The sequence below is a fragment of the Myotis davidii genome, unplaced genomic scaffold (assembly GCF_000327345.1).
Source record: "Myotis davidii unplaced genomic scaffold, ASM32734v1 scaffold167, whole genome shotgun sequence".
NCBI lineage: Eukaryota > Metazoa > Chordata > Mammalia > Chiroptera > Vespertilionidae > Myotis > Myotis davidii.
In genome coordinates, this window is record NW_006300048.1 from 3,728,393 (window position 1) to 3,742,217 (window position 13,825).

The window sequence follows — 13,825 nt, forward strand, 5'->3', positions numbered from 1 at the left end:
TGTTGTCCTGGAGGAAGCCCTGGGCCAGAAAAGGGGCATTACGGGAAAATGAAGGGGATCTGAATAACATATGGGCTTCAGTTCAATAGTGGATCAATATTGGTTCCTTAACCGTAACAAATACACTTTACTACGGCAAGGTGCTGATTACAGGGAAAATTGGGTATGGGGTATACAGAAATTCTCTGTGCTATCGTCACAATGTTTCTGTAAATCTAAAACTATTCTAAAATAAAAGTAATTAACATATATATCTTGAAGATATTTTCTACTAGTATATAGCGAGCTTCCTTATGATTTTTATAGCTGTATAGTTTTCCACTGTAGTGAAGTTTCATCATTTATTTATTATTTATTGAGGGTTCTTTTTTCTTTTTTTAAAATATATGTTTATTGATTTCGGAGAGGAAGGGAGAGGGAGAGATGGAAACATCAATGATGACAGGGAATCACCGATCGGCTGCCTTCTGCATGCTGCCCACTGGGGATGGAGCCTGAAATCTGGGCATGTGCCCTTGATCAGAATCGAACTGGGACCCTTCAGTCCGCAGGCCAACACTCTATCCACTGGTCAAAACCAGCTAGGGTTATTGAGGGTTCTTTTAAGTTTTTTCACTACTATAAACAATACTATAATGAGTAACACTATGCATGTGTCATTCTATACAGGACAAATATTTCCATAGGACACACTTCTAAAGTAGGATATTAAGCTAAAGAGTATACACATAAGTAATTCAGATAAATATTAAATTTCCCTCCATAAAGGTGGTACCAATTTATTCTCCCCCCCGGCAATATCAGAGAGTACAGATTTCCCCACAGTCTCATCAATAGGGTGTGTGGTCAAACTTTTGGATATTTCTAGTCTGAGAGAAGGAAAATGTTTTCTCGGTGTCCATGTAGTTTTCATTTCTCTTATTGAAAGTGAAATTGAGCAAATATTCATTTTTAATATGTTTTTATTTTTTTAAAATATATTTTATTGATTTTCCACAGAAGGGAAGGGAGAGAGATAGAGAGCCAGAAACATCGATGAGAGAGAAACATCGATCAGCTGCCTCCTGCACATCTCCCACTGGGGATGTGCCCGCAACCCAGGCACATGCCCTTGACCTGAATCGAACCCGGGACCTTTCAGTCCGCAGGCCGACGCTCTATCCACTGAGCCAAACCGGCTTCAGCAATATGTTTTTATTAATTTCAGAGAGGGAGAGGCAGAACATCAATGATGAGAGAGAATCATTGATCAGCTGGCTCCTGCACGCCCCCTACTGGGGATCGAGCCCACAACCCAGGCATGTGCCCTTGACTGGAATCAAACCCGGGACCCTTTGGTCCACAAGCCGACACCCTATCCACTGAGCCAAATTGGCTAGGGCCAAATATTCATGTTTTGCTTACATTTCATTTCCTGTGAACTCTCTTTATATTCGTGGCCCATTTTTACACAGGCCTTGTGTGTTTTATCCTATAAAATTCTAGGAGCTGTTTATACTTCTTTTTTTTTAAAGCTGTTTATACTTGAAGGAAATCTGACCTTTGCATTGAAGCTGCAAATATTTTTGTTTGTCATTTGTCCTTCCACTAGGTTTTCAATGCCTGCCACGCGAACTCTGCCCCTTCCCTCCAGAGAACTGCCCTCTCCAGGCCTCCTGATCCCTCTTAAAGCGACATCCCAAAGCCCTGCTAGTTCCTCACTCTTCCTGGGGACTCCTCTTGTGTGTAAATAACATTTATTATGACCTCGTCTGATTTTAGGGGTCACACATTCTAATTAGAATGTGGGGGGGAAAACAGAAAAGCACACACAAAAAAGAAAAAAAAAACAAGCCTCACCCTTTTATTCCACCTCCCAGAATAACCACTTCTTGTTTATCCATGGCTGTGTGTGTGTGTGTGTGTTTGCATGTGTGTGTGGTTTTTTTAAAAATAAATTTCTTACTTGTACCCAGTCCCTCTGGAAGTCAAGTCTGTTCCTTCACATTCCCAGCTCTTGGATGGCTCTGTGCTGCTTCTGCCTCCACCAGGAGGTCAACTCGCGGTGCTGCTGCGAGCAGGAAGCTTTCCCTCCTGCCCATCCCCCAGCAGCCTCCGTGTCCCCCTGGGACCCTGTCCTCATTTCTCCTGCCACTCCTCCCCCAGCCCCTTCCAAGCCCATACTTCTGCCCTAGACGTCAGACTCAATGTCTCAAGTCTTCAGAGCCACGTTGTTGGAAACCTGGGTTCATCATCTCCCGACTGCACCCCCGCCCCCATGATCCTGGTTTCCTGCCTTTAGTGACACCAGCCAGGAAGAATGTCCAAGGCTCGCCCAGTATTGTTTTTGGCCAGTGTCTACATGCACCAAACAGTTTCTGAATTCATTCCCGTTTTCATTCATGCTCTTCCTCGTCTGGACTCTGCCCCCCATTCTGCAGTAGGTCTCCCCACAGCTGTGTCACACAGTCTTCTGGCCTCTGCCCTCAGCACATCCTCTTCCTCGGAGTCCTCCTGCCTTCCTGGCCACTCCTCCCTCAGACCTCAGCTTAAGCTCTGCCCTCCACGAGGCCTTCTCTGACACGTGCACAGACACAGCCCCCGGGCACCATGCCGGCTGGGCACCCTTGGACTCCCCTGGTACCAGGCCCTCTCCCTGGCAGAGCATGTATCTCTGTATTGTCTTTTCCTGTTTGCTCCTAGCTCCCCTACTGACCGTATACCGGCGCTGGGCTTTCTCACTGACGCACATTAATTTTGTTGACTGAGGAAATGAATGGCTCTCCCAGCTGATGTAAACACTCCCCACACTCTGAACCTTTAAAGCTCTCCAACGAGAACACCTCCCCAAGGGCCAAAGTGTCCCTGCTGGAAATGGAACCCTCTTGGGTCCAATATGCAAACTCCTCTACCTCAGCTGTCTTCCTTCCACCCTCTCCGGCTGTCACCCAGGTCCTCTCTGAGCCTCAGTGTTTTCATCTGCCTAGAGACGAGAACACTCAGGGGGGAGTTATAAGGACCAAATGAGTCATATACTTTGTAAATGTCAGTGGGATAAATGAAGTAATATCTGGTCTGAGAGCTGCCCTCTTCAATTGATTGACTGATGATCAATTGATTGGGTTGTGTGACCTCTCCCCGCATGATTCTAACTCCAATGGTAATTTTGCAGGTGGATTTTTGTGTAGACGACCATTTATTTATCCCAAGAATGAAGAGGTGTTCAAAATGTAGCTCTTTAGAAAGAACCATGCCCACATTTTCTGTTATTCAACACTTACATTGTGAGATTCAAAGAGGATGCTCATCATTGAACTAAACAGAGAAGTTTAACGGCATCTGTTTTGTTATAAATTGACAGGGACTTATGGTCAGTGGTCTTGATGGATGTGTGTTGCCCAAACCCACCAGATCCTCCAAACACTCTTAGAATGAGGTGTCTAGTCCATTCCCTCATTTTCAGAATTTCCTCACATGAGAGAGATGGGGTGAGAGGAAGGGGACGAGGACAGACTGGGTGGGGTCTCCACTTGGGTTCACAAAGGGCAGGAGAAGAGAGATAAGTGGGGGTTTGAAGGGCACCTCCTGGTCGGTGGCTCAGGGAGCAGCCTGTGACTCCCTGTGGCCAAGTCACCTTCACATAAGCAGAGTCCCCCGCCCTCCCATCTCTGCCTGTCCTGTTCCCCCTGCCCTGACGCCAGCCTTATCCTGGCACAAAGCACCAACTCTGCCTGTCGGGGGGGAGAAGGGAGGGTGGGCAGAAGGAGGCTAGCTCTGGACACCCAAGGAGAGACTGAGAGAGAAAGGAGGGTGTTCCCCAAGAGATAACTAGAAGCAAGAAGCCTGCCTCCCAGCACCACCCTCCCTACCTGCCAGGCCACACTGCCTTTGCTGCTGGGGGTCAGACACTTGTGGGAGGCAGGAAGGGAAAGATGACAGAGAGTTAGGAAAGTCCAGAGGAAAAGGGTAAGAGGTCAGGGAGACCAACACATATTCAACTATTAAAGAATGATGTGCAGAATAATAATAAAATACAAAGAAAGGCAGGAAATGATATAACAATACTGCCCTGTATTCACCACCAAGATTAAACAGTGTTAATATTTTGCCATATTTCCTTTAGCTTTCTTCATTTACTTTAACGGGGTAATACAGTACAGACACAGCTATGACCCCCTCCCCCACCGGTGAACCATCATTTCCTCTGTGTCTCTCCCTTACAGGAAGTCATTGTCTGAAGTCACATCCGTGTCTCTTCTTTCACTACGTGGGTAGGCATCCACAGGTATATGTACTATTGTGCATGTGTTTTACATTTGTACATAAAGAGTATCATTTGGCTCATATTCTTTTGCCACTTAATTATATGTTACTCAACATCATGACTTTTAAAAAAAGATGTTTTTATTGATCTGAGAGAGAGAGAGGAAGGGAGAGAGAGAGAAATATCAATGACTGAGAACCATGGATTAGCTGCCTCCTGCACACCCCCTATTAGGGACTGAACCTGCAACTCGGGTATGTGCCCTCACCGGGAATCAAAACTGTGACCTCTTAGTTCCTGGGTCAACACTCAATCCCTGAGCTGCTGAGCCACACCAGCCGGGCAACAGTAGCTCTTTCTAGACATTGTACATACTTCCCCATACATTAGTGTGGATGACTAACTTTGCACATTCATGGGCCACTCCTGTATCCTCCTTAAGAGGTAACCTGTTCATATGCTTCATTAATTTTGGGGGTTGTTTTTGTTGCCCTTATTGATTATAAAAATACGTTATTTATGATTGGTACTGTATCTTTTTCAGTTATACGGATTGCAAATATCTTCTCCCAGTCTTCGAGGGACTCTTTTTTCATTTGTAGTATCTTTTGTCCATTGAAAGTTTTTGAGGAATTATTGCCGGTGAGTGATTGATACATGGGGGCTCGTTATGCCATTATCTTTATTTTTGTGTAATTTTGAAAATTACCGTAACAAAAAGTGGTAGAAATTTATAAAACAAATAATCCTCTACTATCCCACATTCCTAAAGTTCGGCTCCTATATTACATAGTTTTACTTTGCAAACTTGGATCTCTAACGCCGCTGGAATTTATTCCTGTAGTTGGTCTGTCAGAGGATCGTCTCTTCCCCTCGTGGGTGGCCAGCTGTCCCAGCCCCATGTCTCATCCCGTGTGTGCTCTCTCCTCTAACCAGGAATTCCACCCGTGCCCCATATGTTCTCGCATGTGTTTCTAACCCTATTTTATTCTATCGTCACTATGTCTGCCCTTGGAGCTTGCCACACTGCTTTCCTTCCCTTACGACCAGACTCACCAGATTGACGTCGGTAGAGCCAGATTCGCGTCCCTCTTCTTCTTCTTCAGACCGACTGAGCCAAGTCTCGGTCCTTCTCTTCCTTCCATGTAAATGTTGTGCTCAGTTTACCCAATTCCAGAAAGGAAGGAAACCAACTGTTGGGTTTTTAATTGGAATCTCACTGAATTTCCAGATTAATTTGAGGGGAAAGCGAACGTCTTTATAACCTGATGCTTTCCTGACTATTACTTGGGCACATCATCCAACATTTAGGTCTTCTTTTCTGTAAACATTTTGTTTGTTTTCTCCACGAGGGTCTTGCTCAATCTTTGTGAGGTTTATTCCTAGGGCCTGTGGGTTTTGCTGCTCTCCCTCCCCCCATCAAATATGCCAGGCATGTCCTTCCTTACTGCCACTACAGCCCCTCGGCCCATGCCCCTCCCTCCCACTGTCCAGGGAGCAGCTGTCTCACTCCCACAGCTGACCGTCCCTGAGCGGCCTTGCCAGAAGGGCTGGGCACACACTCCCACCTTGTGTCGTGTCAGCTGAGTGTGGGGAGAGGGACAGCTGTCTCATGGGGACAATGGACCGCATTCTATACAGCTCCCTCTCTGGCACAGCAACTGTTCCTATTGATAAGGTCAGCCCACCTGTCAGCTCTGTGACGCTTTCAGGCAACATCTAAGTCCCGGACCCACTTTCTCTGTGTCTTACCAGATGTCTGATGAGTGTCGTGCTGCCCAGTTGCCTGTTCATGGGCCTATCATTGCATAGGTGGGTCTGGGGTAGGCAGTTAGATGGACGTGAGCAGAGCAAGGACGATGGGCCAGGTCACCAGGGTGGAATGCCCCTGGTGCCTAGCAAAGGATGATTTTAGGGTGGGACCTCCCCCCCAACTCCCCCCCCCCAGCATATCGATGGTCATGTGGTTTGGACCCCTTACCTTTTTCCCCAGGGATAACATTTAGGCCTCAGTTGTATTTCAGCTCCAGGCCCAGAAAAGCAGCAAAACCAGACAAGCATGCCACGACGAAGGCTGACCTCAGGTCCAGCTGCACTGAATAAGGACCCCCTTCCTGCACTGACCAATCGATCAGTAGTGACTTAGACCAGCGTGGTTTGGACCCCCTTACCTTTTTCCTCAGGGATAACATTTAGGCCTCAGTTGTATTTCAGCTCCAGGCCCAGAAAAGCAGCAAAACCAGACAAGCATGCCACGACGAAGGCTGACCTCAGGTCCAGCTGCACTGAATAAGGACCCCCTTCCTGCACTGACCAATCGATCAGTAGTGACCTAGACCAGCGGTCACCGACCGGTGGTCCGACCACTGGTGGTCCGTCAGGCCCGAAAGGTTGGCGACTGCTGACCTAGCCGCTGACCCCCCAGCATATCGATGGTCATGTGGTTTGGACCCCTTACCTTTTTCCCCAGGGATAACATTTAGGCCTCAGTTGTATTTCAGCTCCAGGCCCAGAAAAGCAGCAAAACCAGACAAGCATGCCACGACGAAGGCTGACCTCAGGTCCAGCTGCACTGAATAAGGACCCCCTTCCTGCACTGACCAATCGATCAGTAGTGACTTAGACCAGCGGTCACCGACCGGTGGTCTGACCACTGGTGGTCCGTGAGGTCCGAAAGGTTGGCGACTGCTGACCTAGCCGCTGAAAGGACACAGCTGGAAAGCTGCTGGATATTCTGTTGAGATCTTCCCTTGTAATGTCCTCCTTAAGACCCTTAGGAGAGAGGACCGGTGAGCTGTCCCTCCCTGGAGCGGGCCAGTGCCTTTCCTTCCCCCACCCCTCCCCCAGGGAACGTTCCGTTACCTTCCTCACTCCCATGCTCCTAGGGCCCTTCCTTTGCCTCTCTACTTGGAATGTCCTCCTTAAGACCCTTAAGAGAGAGGACCCGGTGAGCTGTCCCTCCCTGGAGCGGGCCAGCGCCTTTCCTTCCTCCACCCCTCCCCCAGGGAACGTTCCGTTACCTTCCTCACTCCCATGCTCCTAGGGCCCTTCCTTTGCCTCTCTCCATATTTTGTTTCCTCGGCCCATTTTGTCTGCACATTAATCCTTCTACCTCTGTGATTTTCGAAATAAATGTTCTCTCGTAGCTTGAGTCTTGGCTCCGAATTCTTTCCTAGCCAGCACTCAGGTACTGATGTTGCTGAACCAAGGTCAGGTCTGACCCCGCGGGTCTAACACCTGGTGCTGGTCCCACCACCCACACCAGGTAGAGGAGCGGCGGTCATGGGTAAGGGACCATCCCTCCCGCGAGCATAACCTCTTCCCTTGAGGAGCTGGCGTTCACACAGTGTTCCCGCAGCTGTCACCCATTTGGGCCTCAGATCCTCCCAACAGCCCCACTCAGGTATAGGTTTCAGAACTACTGTCGCAGGCGGGGAAGCGCTGTCGCAGCGGCAGGGCTGACCTCCCATTCTGGCTGGTATTCTGCTCTTCTCCCCGACCCTTCCTTCGTACCTGACCGGCCTCCACGCCTCCTCCTGGGCACCTGTGCTTCTCAGCACTCCCTGCCTCCGTGCAGCCTCCCCGCACTTTTCCAGAACTCCTCCTTTGGGGGTCAGTGCTGCCCTCAACCTCCCAGAACCAGGAAGGGCTCAGGCCAGTGAGGATGCCCTGGCGGGGACAACAGGATGTGAGACATGGCAGGGCCAGAGGCCAGGCCTCGAGGGGACCCAGGCTCCGCTGATCCTTCCAGCATTAGCTGAGCCCAGTGTCCACTCTCCATGGCTCCTTAGGAGGTCAGGATGCCGCCTGGAGGCCTTCGAGGAGCAGCCCCTGGGCTGGCCTCAGACCGAGAGTGTACTGGGAGGGAAACCCCAAAAGGATGGAAGGAAGGAAACGCTTGCTTATTGGACACCTTCTGGGGGCCACGCTCTGGGCCTGCTGTTCTCCCATCCTTGGTGCTGTCCGAGGCAGGTGTTATGATCATTCCCTTGTAGGGAAGAGGGCCTCGCACAGCACAGCCCCAGAGGGCCGTTCCCACAGTGGGTTGTGCGGTGTACAGTCTGCTCAGGCAGCCAGAGCAGCCCTGACACAGGGTCCCAAGCCAGCAGGTGACTCCAGATCTGAGTGAAAGGCCCATAAGTGCCCTCAGCCTCCCAGTACGGGCGGTAGCAGAGGCGGTGGCCAGCTGGTAGAGTGGTTCGGACCCCTGGATGGGGACCAGCCAGAAGGGGCTAAGAGCGGGAGGCCCAGTACTCCCAGGTCTTGAAAGGACCCATTAGCTCTATCACAACTCTCACCACCCCATCCCGGGGTTCCCCATCGCTGGTCTGTCTCTCTGCTGACTCTTGGTGTGTCTGTGCTGGGCCCTTGGCACCTTGTGCAGGCCTGGCACACAGTAGGCACTCAGTACTTATTGTTGACATGAATGGCCCAATTAACTGATGTCTATGTATTGGGGGTGGGGGGGGGCAGGATACTTCTAAGTGACCCTGCGGATCTGGCGGAGAGGACAAGGGAGGAGGAGCCCAGGGGCCAAATTCTGCCCAGCCCATGGCCTCCACTTCACAAGTTGGCACCCAGATACATGTTTTATCCTCATCTGAGGGGATATGTTCATTGTCTTGAGAGAGAGAGAGAGAGAGAGAGAGAGAGAGAGAGAGAGAGAGAGAGAGAGAGAGAGAGAGAGAGAGAGAGAGAGAGAGAGAGAGAGAGAGAGAGAGAGAGAGAGAGAGAGAGAGAGAGAGAGAGAGAAACATCAATCGGTTGCCTCCTGCAAGCTCCCTGATCAGGGATCAAACCCACAACCTTTGTATGTGCCCTGACTGAGAATCAAACCTGCAAACCTTTGGCGTATGGGAACGACCTACTTGAGTCACCTGGGGCCAGAGCCTTTTTAATTGACTTGTAAAAACAAGAGGGTTGGTCAATTTCCTCAAAGTTGTCTGGCAGCAGAAGATGAGGGGTAAAGGTCAGGGCAGTGGGGGCCAGACACATTGGGCAAAGCAAAATCAGGAACTAGAAGGAGCCGCCTCTGGCCACTTGGTTGCCAGAGAGAACGGTTGTCTTTCCAGGAAAGCTGAGGGGATCTTTAGTAGAGCCCTTGGTTTTCTGTCTTGGAGAAAATGGGGCAGGCTTGGGGTGGGGGGGCAAGGGATCTCCCATGAGAGCAGTGGTTCTCAAACTTCCTAATGCCGAGGGTGGAAAGGAGGTGAAAAGGGGAGTTCATCTCAGGAGCGGGTGGGGTGGAGAGTAAACTATGACTAGATCCCTGTCATGGACCAGCTGCTGCCCCTCTGCACCTCCCTCCCCACCTCCTCCAGGGCTCCCCGTTGTTACCAGAGACAACATGTTGTTTCCTTCACTGGCCTCACCCTGCCAGGTCCCTGGAGCCCCTCATTCTGCTTACAGGGGGGCAGGGATGGTTCAGGCACCTGGCCCCAGGCCAGGTCCAAGGTTCTCACCACTGGAAGGCCTCACAGCTGTGGAGGCGAGGCTGGGAGGGATGGGGTGTGACTTACCCAGGATCACAGCAACTACAGGTGTGGGCCAGCGCTTGGTCAGGTTTCATAGTACCCTGGAAATTACACAATTTGGAGGTTCCCTGAGAGGCTAGAGGCCTGGCTTCCCTTTTTTGGCTCAGTATGTTCAGTTCCTCCTCACGGAGGGCTCTCTCCAGCTGTGTGTGGCCTGCAGGGTTCTCACACATATCCTAGAAGTATGTTCAGATCAATGTAGCTCTGGGGCTTAGAGGCACAGGCTCTGGGGCAAGCAGGCCTGGATTTGATCCTGTCACAGAACTTTCATTTATTTATCCTTTTTTAAAATCTTTTTCCCCCAAATATATTTTTATTGATTTCAGAGAGGAAGGGAATGGGAGAGAGAGATAGAAACATCAATGATGAGAGAGAATCATTGATTGGCTATCTCCTGCATGCCCCGCCCTGAGGATCAAGCCTACAACCCGGGCACATGCCCTGACCAAGAATCGAACCACGAGCTCCTGATTCATAGGTTGATGCTCAACCACTGAGCCACATTAGCTGGGCTTATTTATTTATTTATTTATTTATTTATTTATTTATTTATTCTTACATCAAATGTTTGCTACCAGGCACTGGGGACACAGCAGCTGACAAAACAGATGTAAGTCCCTACTCTCATGGAGTGTACATCCTCGTGGGGGAGGCAGAGAGCAATAAGATAGGAAGTAAAGGAAAATATATCGCATGTCAGACAATGGTTTGTTACGGAGACAGAGGGAGGGGTGGAGAGAAGGCAACAGGAGATGGGGAGGAAGGAGTGCACTTTTAAATTGCACAGATAGCCCGGCCAGCGTGGTCCAGTGGTTGAGCGTTGACCTATGAACCAAGAGGTCATGGTTTGATTCCTCATCGGGGCACATGCCATGGTTACGGGCTTGATCTCCAGTGTAGGGCGTGCAGGAGGAAGCCAATTGATGATTCTCTCTCATCATTGATGTTTCTTTCTCTCTTTCCCACACCCTTCCTCTCTGAAATCAATAAAAATATCTTTAAAAAAAAACACTAAACAAATGAACAAACAAAAACCTCATAAATACAGAGAACAAACTGATAGTTGCCAGGAGGTTGAGTAGTGGGCAGTTGGGCAAAATGGTAAAGGGGATTAAGAGGTACAAACTTATAAATAAATAAGTCACAGAGGTGTAAAATACAGCAGGGGAAATACAGCCAATATCTCAATACCTTTGTATGGTTACAGATGGTTACCAGACCATCTATCTGGTTAGGAATATAAATGTCAAATGTTTACATCTGAAATTAATATAATATAGTATGTCAACTATCCTATATAGTAAAAGCCCACCGATCATAATGGCAGACCACTCACCCGTCACTATGAGGTGCACTGACCACCTCTCAGTCCCTTTTCCCTGGCTGACAGGCTCCCAACGCCTGATGGCAAACAGGGACCTGGGGGATGGGTGGCAGGGGATGCGGGTGGTGCCAGGCCAAGGCCCCCGTCCTATCGGTCGCCCCACACACAGAGAGTGACCCACGATGGGGGCAGGGCCACAAGCGGGCAGGACCAGCTGACCTCTCAGTCCTTCCACCCACCCCCTGCCTAGGCCATCAGGCTCTGATCACCCAATGGCAAACTGGCTACCCGGGTTGGGGGCAGTGGGGGTGGGGCAGGCTGTCGGCAGCTGGGGAAGATGGCTTTGATCGAAGGCTCGGCCTAGGGACCATACCCGTGCATGAATTTTGTGTGCCGGGCCTCTAGTACTTTAATAAAAAGACCTTTATATTCCAGAATAGAAGAAAGTAGAGCCACCTGAATTTACGAATGTGGATAGTGAACTGTGACAGGAAGAGAGAAGTTGAGGATTTTGGCCAGGGTAACTAGAAAGGTACAGCTGCCACTTACAGAGATGGAAAAGCCTTAGGGAGGGGCAGGTTTGGGAGGGAGAGCAGCCATCCATCTGCGGTGTGATTCTAGGTAAGTTGCTTAAGCACACTGAACCTGTTTCCTCATCAATGAGTATAATAATCGCTTCCTTGTAGAGTGGTGGTGAGAACTGAGAGAGATCATGAACTCACAGCTTGGCCCATGTGTGTACCCAGTACCCATCCCACCCCTGGCCCAGGGCTGACACATGGCCATCACAAATCTTCAAGACACTGGAAGGAGAGGAATACAAGGCCTATAAAGCTAAACTCTGGCTCCTGCTTCCTCCAGATAGAAATGGAACAGGCCCTTTAGATGGTTAAGTTTTCTTTCTTCAAGGTCTTTGAGGATTTTGGAACTGTGATGCTGCCAGTGGAGGCTGGTGGTGAAGCAATGATAAATGGTCATATTCCCAAGGCTAGGTTAAAGTTTATGAAACACTTTCACAAACTATTATCTCAACCGAGTCCAAGAAGGCAGAAATTATGTCCATTTTATGAAGAGAATGAGGTACACATTTTAAAACAAAACTGTGGGGCGTGGCTACGGTGTTTTGGCCAGGTTCAAGCCTCGGACTAATGAAAGGACAGGGTCCTCTCATGGCCACGTGCAAGTCCCAGCTGGAGGGCAGGGGCCCCTCAGCACAATTATAGCCAATGGCTGTGGTAGTAAGCTTGATCCTATGGTCCGAACACGTAACCCCACATGCCTTGTGCTAGAGTTCAGGTGCATGTAGTTAAGTGAGGTTGGAGCTCACGAGAATGCTGTAAACAACATGATCACGCCCCTACTTTGCCTCGTGGCATTGGCTTGTGGGTGCTGTCGTCGCCTCATCAGGGAGCAGCATCCCACCGAGACCCAGCTATTATTCCCTTGTCTGTCTTTTCCTTAATCCTTTCACACACACACCCCCCACTCGGGATCACCCTTGGTCCTGCAGCCACACAAAACAATCCCAGGCTATCTCTAGATCTTGCTACCTTGTGGAATTTAATTTAATCTTGGGGTTGGGGTTGTGGGGGAGTAGGTAGAGAAGAGGGCCCTGAGTGGGTATTCCTCTTCCTGTTCCTCAGCTGGAGTGCCCCCCAGCTCTTCCCAACTAGGCCCAGCTGTGAGACAGACGGTGACCCCACTCCTCTGCCCCATGGGAGGGCCCACAAGTGCCTGCCGGGGTCCTGTTCTGGCCCACTCTGAGCATGCCTGGTGTGTTTGGGCTGCTGCAGTGTTACTGCTTCTGAGATTTGGGCAAGTGGGTCTCAGACACAGTCCCACTCCAGTTACTCCTCCCAGGTCGTCCCCCACCCCCCAACACCCCGCCCAGGTACTAAGGTAACTGAGGAGGAGACCAGAGCCCGAAGAATCAGCATGCGAAGAATCAGCATGCATACAGCCACATCATTACAAAGTGCAATCTCTGAGGTCTGAACCCAGCCAGGAGAATTCCTGCATCTGTTCCTTCCACTTCTTGCAGCCCAGCTGCCCCCTCCCCTCCAGATACCAGGTGCCAGCACACAGCTGTCTCTTCCTTGCTCCCCCCACCCTGGCAAGTTGTCCTGGGTTGGGCTGAGCTGGGTGGGGCAGCCCTGTGTACTGAATGTCCTGGAGGCTGTGTCCCCACAGGCTAATTCAGCCAGAGCACTGGTCCTGACTGGTAAGAGTTGCTCCCCTGGGGTGGGGGTTTGGGAGGGTAAGGAGTGTCAGGTCGGGCTGGATCAAGGGCCCACAAAAGAAAAGTTAGAATTGCCTGGGGAGGAACTTCTGCTGGATTGAGGGAGAAGAATGGAGAATGTCCAGAGAGTGTGTGCAAGAGGAGAAGGTGACCAGGGAAGGGAGGGGTGCAGGGAACTCTGGGAGCCCTGGAGGCTGGGAATGGCCGGCTGTCGGCCCTGGTCCCGCTTTCCCCTACAGGGAGAACCCTCCTGCCCCAGCTACCTCGCCAACAGAAAGGGCTTCAGGAAAGCAAAAGGGACCCATGAATTGAGGTCTGGGGAGTGTGATGGTGGAAACCGGAGGGGGTGGGAATTCTGCCCAGCACCCCATGTCTTTGCAGGTGAGGAGGGAGCAGGAGAGGCAAGCCCAGATTCTGGATTGCCTTCGAAGTCACTGACCCGGCCATGCCCGCCCCGCTGCTCCCGCTCCTGCTTCCACTGCTGC